Source organism: Rhamphochromis longiceps, linkage group LG12, assembly GCF_057381845.1.
Source record: "Rhamphochromis longiceps isolate RC_006_pf linkage group LG12, R_longiceps_female_GT1.1, whole genome shotgun sequence".
Lineage (NCBI taxonomy): Eukaryota > Metazoa > Chordata > Actinopteri > Cichliformes > Cichlidae > Rhamphochromis > Rhamphochromis longiceps.
This window is the reverse complement of record NC_140568.1, coordinates 31,407,576-31,413,575: the sequence shown is the minus strand read 5'-3', so window position 1 is coordinate 31,413,575 and position 6,000 is coordinate 31,407,576. Positions and strand designations below refer to the sequence as shown.

The window sequence follows — 6,000 nt, the reverse complement described above, 5'->3', positions numbered from 1 at the left end:
TATTTTAAACTAATAATCCATGCTGATAAATCACCCTTTAAAAAAAGGGAAAAGTATCCTGACAGATTAAAACCAACCACTATAATTAATCTCTGGCTTCTTTATCTGTCCACTTGTTCGCCGCTCTTTCGTAATGGAAATCTTCCCCACCGCTGCTCACACTGTAAATACTACAGTAATTCCTCTTACTCTGTCATACTCCACAACTATGAGTTTGTCCACAATCATGAGAAGCTTCAGCAGCAGGAGGAAGAGGAGGGGGGCGGGGAGGGCCGGAGAATGAGGCGCACGCCATTGGCCAAGAGTCAGAAAGAACTTTAACAGGATTGGCTGTAAGCCTGGGAGCTGGCAACAGAGTTCCCTCCTTATTCCAGAGAACATCAGTGAGCAGTGGAGTGGGACTTGCGGTGTGTGAGATGCACACAATACACTTTTGTTTGTTTTTGATCTTTCATTTGGACTCAGAGAGGAAACAGAAGATTAGAGGACAAATAATCTCTTTCTGGAACTTTCTGAGAAGGATTTAAAGTAAGTTCTGACATTGCCCTCCCTTTTCTGTCTGTCACTCCTCTGTATTGATAACAGTAGCTGTAGGACAGTGGCTTATCTTTCTGTGGACTTGGCAGTGGAGCTAAAGTCACACACGTGCGATTGTAATATGACATCAGAGCAAATACTGATACAGTGTGACAGCGGTTATAGTAAACACTCACACCATCATCACCAGCTCATCACTACAGCTAATCAAATACTAGAAGCCATCTGCATGTGTGTGCAAGTAAGTGCGTGCGGTTGGTTTATGTGTAAATGCACATGCGCTGGACTTAGATTCGGTGTGTTGGAAGAATGCATAGAAAGCAGGCTTGTGCTTTAGGGGAGGGACCGGTGCAGTGCGACTTCACAGTCACCAACCTCATCAGCAAACTTGTCACTGCAATGCTTTGCATTGACAGAGGAGCTCAAGGACTCCCCTCCCAAAATCTCCTGGTGTGACTTTCAGGCTGCGGGGTGGTTGTGGCGGTAGTCGGCTATAAATAGGCCTGCTCCAAATTGTGCTGCAGTCACACATAAATTCAGGGTGGGGGAAGAAAGAACACAGTCATTGCTTCTTCTTCTTCTTCTTTTGTTAGATTTTTTGTTTAAGAAAACTTTGTTCCTTCCAGAATATGATTGATAATACACACTGCAGGATAACCTGTTACCCATCTTTCATCTCTTTATCATAACAGCAACAGCCTTATGAATGGGAAAAGAAGGAGAGGAAGGTAAACAAACAGTGTTTCCTGGGAGTCTGTCTCCCAGTGTGGACTGACTCAGTTAATGCACAGGGTGTGAAAAGTGTCAGTTAGTAATGTTAAACTGTCACATGCTTTGCTCTCTTGATTTCCATAGACGTGATTATCAAATTTCCAGTCAAACCAGCTCGCCAGATTGTTAAACAGGTGTGTTAGAGCCCATACAAGAAGCTGGGCTTTGTCTCGGGATAATGTGTGCTCGCTTGTGTGAACACAGGAAAAGTTTCAAAAGTTAGATCATATTCACACAGCGTTACACTTTCATTGGATCCAGGAGGCTTTAATGTGGCTCCAGATGACCAGCTAACAAACATGTGGACCTGTTTATGTGTTGCACCTCACAGATGGAGACTGTGATTCATGACATGACCGTGACCACTGTTGTGATGTCACGGTGACTCTTCAGCACACCTTATTTGTGAAGCCAGTTAAAAGTTGTGGAAATGATGACACTTCTTGTCTCCTTTGTAGTTTCTAAGTGGTGCGATTTTTAATACCTTCCTGTCTGTTTAAGCTCCTTGTTGTTATCGTGCTGAACACAGTGAGCCCTGTGTTGTACCTGACCTCTACTATGCAAATATAGTAGAGTGCCGCACTCCACCTCCTCATGGATTAATCAGCGAGATGCAAGTGACACACTAAGCCCATTGTTTCACCTGTGCAGCACCTGAGTGCGTCGATAGTGGCTGAAACCGCAAGCTTAGACTCTGACCTACATGAAGGAGTGTTTGTGCTCTTTTCCACTTTGCAGAGATCAGAACAAGTCAGATTAGGATGAATAATGAATAACTGTGCTCACTAGACAATGACTGCATTAAAACCACCAACATGAAAATGTTTAATCTTACGAGCCTCTTTCTTTATCCCTGGTGTTATGTTGGGCTGGGTCTCTTTTCTGAATGAGTGCTGCTGCTGCTCAGTGTGAATGCAGAGTAATGAGCTTGGCTCAGTGCACTGTGTGTGTAGTGTGCAGGGACAGGAGGCATCTGCACTGCTGCTGATGTCTTTTGTATCAGTCTTGTAATGAAGGTCTCTGCAGGTTTTGGCGAACTGTCCGCACACACTGCATGTGGACAGCCGTGATGATGCTTAAGACCTTAACTTAGAGTGACAATGTCAACTCCAGTGTTTATCAGACTTTGTTGTTCTCAGATGGCTCAATTAGCATGAGAGGCTTTGAGTTAAATAGCGATGTAAGTCTTGTGAGTTTTCAGAAGTGAGGGGTCAGGGGTCAAGCAATAGCGGAGTACCGCAGTGTTTGTGCCAGTAAAGTCAAATGTCACAGGCTTCCCTGAGCCATTCTTGGCTGTTTATGAGTGGGAGTTAATGGAAAATTATATCATTTGCTTCCCAAAGCATATTCATTATTGTAATAATGGCAGTGTTTATTTTCTTCTGTTCTACTAAGTAGAAGTAAGAGCATGCTAAAGTCCTCCAAAGCTCTCAAGCAAAAGCACTGCAATATGCATACGTACTCGCTGACACGCACGCACAAGAACATATAAGCAGGCAAAGCCAACAGCATTTAAGTGCCTTTTTATTGGAAACTGTTGTGTACTCTGGATGTTAGGAGTCATTTTGGGACTATCCATTTTTTTTTTGCGGAGCTTGCAGATAGTTAAAGTCAGGTCATGATCTCTCGCCTTAGTTGTGAGATCACCAGCAAAGAAATAAACTCTCAGCAATTAATGTTACATCTGTTTTCCATTTCAAAGTGACATGATAAACGCTTTTTGAGTCATGAATTGTTTGCTGCTTATTCAGAGGGTGTTTCTCTGACTCCAGATGTTTGGCAACCTTGTAGCGATTCCAGTACAAAGCGCGCTGTCTGATATTAAGTCCAAGGACAAATGTGACATGTAATAACGATATCCCTTGGCGTGTAAAGACTTAGACAGACACGTGTTTAACAGTGTCGACAGAAACTTACAAGAAGATCGATTCTCCACCATTCGACCTCAATGAAGCTAATAAAAAAACCCACGAGCATTCAGCACAGCTGGAAAGCACCAAAAGAACCACAACACAAAGTCTTACTAATAAACCACACTGTAATGACCAGCAGTAGGGCAGATTTAGTCTTTAATTGAAGTCATGTACACAGACATAAGCAGATGACATTTCTTGAGGATCTCTGCCTCTGCAGCTTTTGTGTGTGATGACTTTGCTGCGTTAAACAGGAAGAATGACCTTTGAGGGACACGAGAGAGGAGAAGAAGAGAGAAGCATCTGGGGCCTGCAGCTTACTTGTACTTCCCTTTCCCTTTGTCACTCTGGAAGTCCTGCCATTGTGCTTGTTGGCTTTTCTTTTTTTAAAAAAATAAAGTTTAAGAGCTTAAACTACTTTTATAGAAACACAACTAGGGATTTGGGAACTGCCCAGGGACTTAATTGTGGAGATAATGGGGGTGGTGGGGGTTGGATGGGCTTGATAATGTCTCTAGAGGGTGGTGGTATGTGCTCGTTATGTTTTGGTCATCTCCTTCACAGCACATCCCCGTGCTTTATTTAACAAATACAAAATACTTTGTTTTCCTCAACCTCGGAAAACTTTCCGTAAACAAATGTTGACATTTTCCAGTGTTTGGACTGGGTCACAGCGATGCTGCTCCTGGTCCAGGAGACCAGAAAGGCTTTGTGCTACTGGAGACTTGAATAGTGTTTTCTTTGAGACTCGACTCGTTTTTTGTTGTTATTCCACATTGGGTTGCTGTGTCACACACAGACACACACATACACAGAGAGTCCACGTCCAAGATTAACAGCGAAACGAGAGCGTTCAGCATTTAATGATCGTTCCAGTCCCACCACAACGTCTCCAGCACAGTCAAACAACTGGATTGAGTTTCACTGTAACATGTCAAATCGTTTCTCACTGAGAACTGATTGCACTGCTTGGAGTGAGCACAACCCACAGAGTAATTGGAGTTAAGTGCCTTTGACAGCTAGTGTTTGTACAAGGAAGGGATGAATAAACATCAAGGGTGGCAAATGGATTACTTGACTTTTTTTTTGTCTGGCAAGAAAACACAAAATGACCCCCTTTAGCTCATGATAACTAGCCTCCACCCACAGCTAAATTATATCTAGTACCGGTATATGAGCAGCTTATCAGTAGAGATGGCCTGCCAGTTGGCTAGCGAGTTTATAATTGGTCATTTGGTTGTGGAGTATTTGTGAGGTCATGACCCTGATAGAAATCCTGCTTGGTCCAGGACGTTATGAACAGAGTGATATCTGCTTGCCACGATTTGCTTATCCTGCTGCAGCATTTAGCACTGTCTTCACTAAGCACAGCTGTCTATTTAAACTGGCTAAGCTCCGCCAAACTGTGTTGGGAACAGTCCAATCATGTTGCAGGACAGAGTAATCCTGTTTTCACTGGGTTCATACGGTTGGTGCGTTGAATTCTGCCTCTCCTGCATTAACAGCATGGTATGCTACAATAACACTTGTTATCCAACATTTTCCCACCCATGGAACTTTGGGAATAATGCCCCATGCATTCATGAACTCTCAAGTAGCCTGCCTCTTCAGAAGAAAAGTGACAGGAAATAACACGAGTGTTCGATTTTCAGGTTTTGCAAAGTTATAAAAAATTCAGAGATAAATTGCGTGTGTGTTGTTTGCTGGTTTCTACTTTTAAACTGTCCATATAAACACTCATCCAGTATTTACATTTGTACTTATTATACATGTTTATCGTTTTAATGGTTGAGTTAAAATGTTTGCTCTGCAGATGGCTTTGCTTTAGGCTTATGTAAGATCATCTATAACTGTTCAATATTGACATTCATAAAAACTCTTACCATCCATGAGAATATAATTTGTCTTTGGGCGTGGCTTATGGGTAACTAAACAAAACAGAGAGAAAATGAGGCTTTCTCCCCCAAGGCTCTTTCCTTATTCTGGGGAGTGCTTCCTGTTGATACAGCAGGCTGGGGTCAGCAGTGAAAGTAATCTTGTAATTTCTCTGAGGCCATTCGCATTGCTAGGATCTTCCTGTTATATTAGCTTCTTGGGAACTATAACTTGCGTCACAATGATGCATTTTCCTCACTAATCATGTGGAGAATGTTTCCGCGTAGAAGTGAAAGGTTAATGTGACAGCTTTCTTCTTCTGTTTCGCATCATCGTGACATCCAGTGGGCTGAGCTTTTTGATTTATGTTGCTGTTGACGCGCTCATTGCAAATATGTGTATTAATATCCATCTATCTGATGTGATGTCACAAGTGGTGGCTGATTTGTCCAACAGGGGTTTTTGTTAGTTTAAACGGAGAAAAAACATTTATCTGTTTTGTTAGTGACATGTGTTAGCCAGCTGAAGCACAGAAGAAGGATTTATGCACTCAGATCAATCGATCTCACTTTGTAGAGCACTGGAAAATATTTACTGGAGATGAAAAAGTAGACTTCTCTGCTCTGTACTGAACTCAGTGTCAACTATACGGACAAAAGCATTGGGCCAGACCTCTTAATCTTTGAAATCAGGTGTTTTCATTTCCATTGCTGCAGGTGTATAAAATCAAGCACCTAACAATGCAGTATGCAGTATAGTTATTTTAGAGAGCTCAATTAATTTGAGTGTGGTACTGTAATAGGAAGCCACAGCCGCAACAAGTCAGATTATGAAAGTCTTTGCACAATCTATATATGACCTCGGCAAGTGGGTGATGTTGTTGGCAGCATTAATACTTGTGCAT

The 6,000-nt window shown here is 42.3% G+C and overlaps 1 protein-coding gene across 1 annotated transcript in view; it reads left to right on the top strand.

Moving 5' to 3' along the window:
* The first annotated feature begins 372 nt into the window (after positions 1-372).
* Positions 373-6,000, top strand: part of pde4d (phosphodiesterase 4D, cAMP-specific) — a 211,950-nt gene continuing 206,322 nt past the window's right edge. Inside the window, exon 1 of the mRNA XM_085425790.1 lies at positions 373-528. The gene's annotated coding sequence lies outside the window, so the exon portion shown is untranslated. The remainder of the gene's footprint in view (positions 529-6,000) is intronic.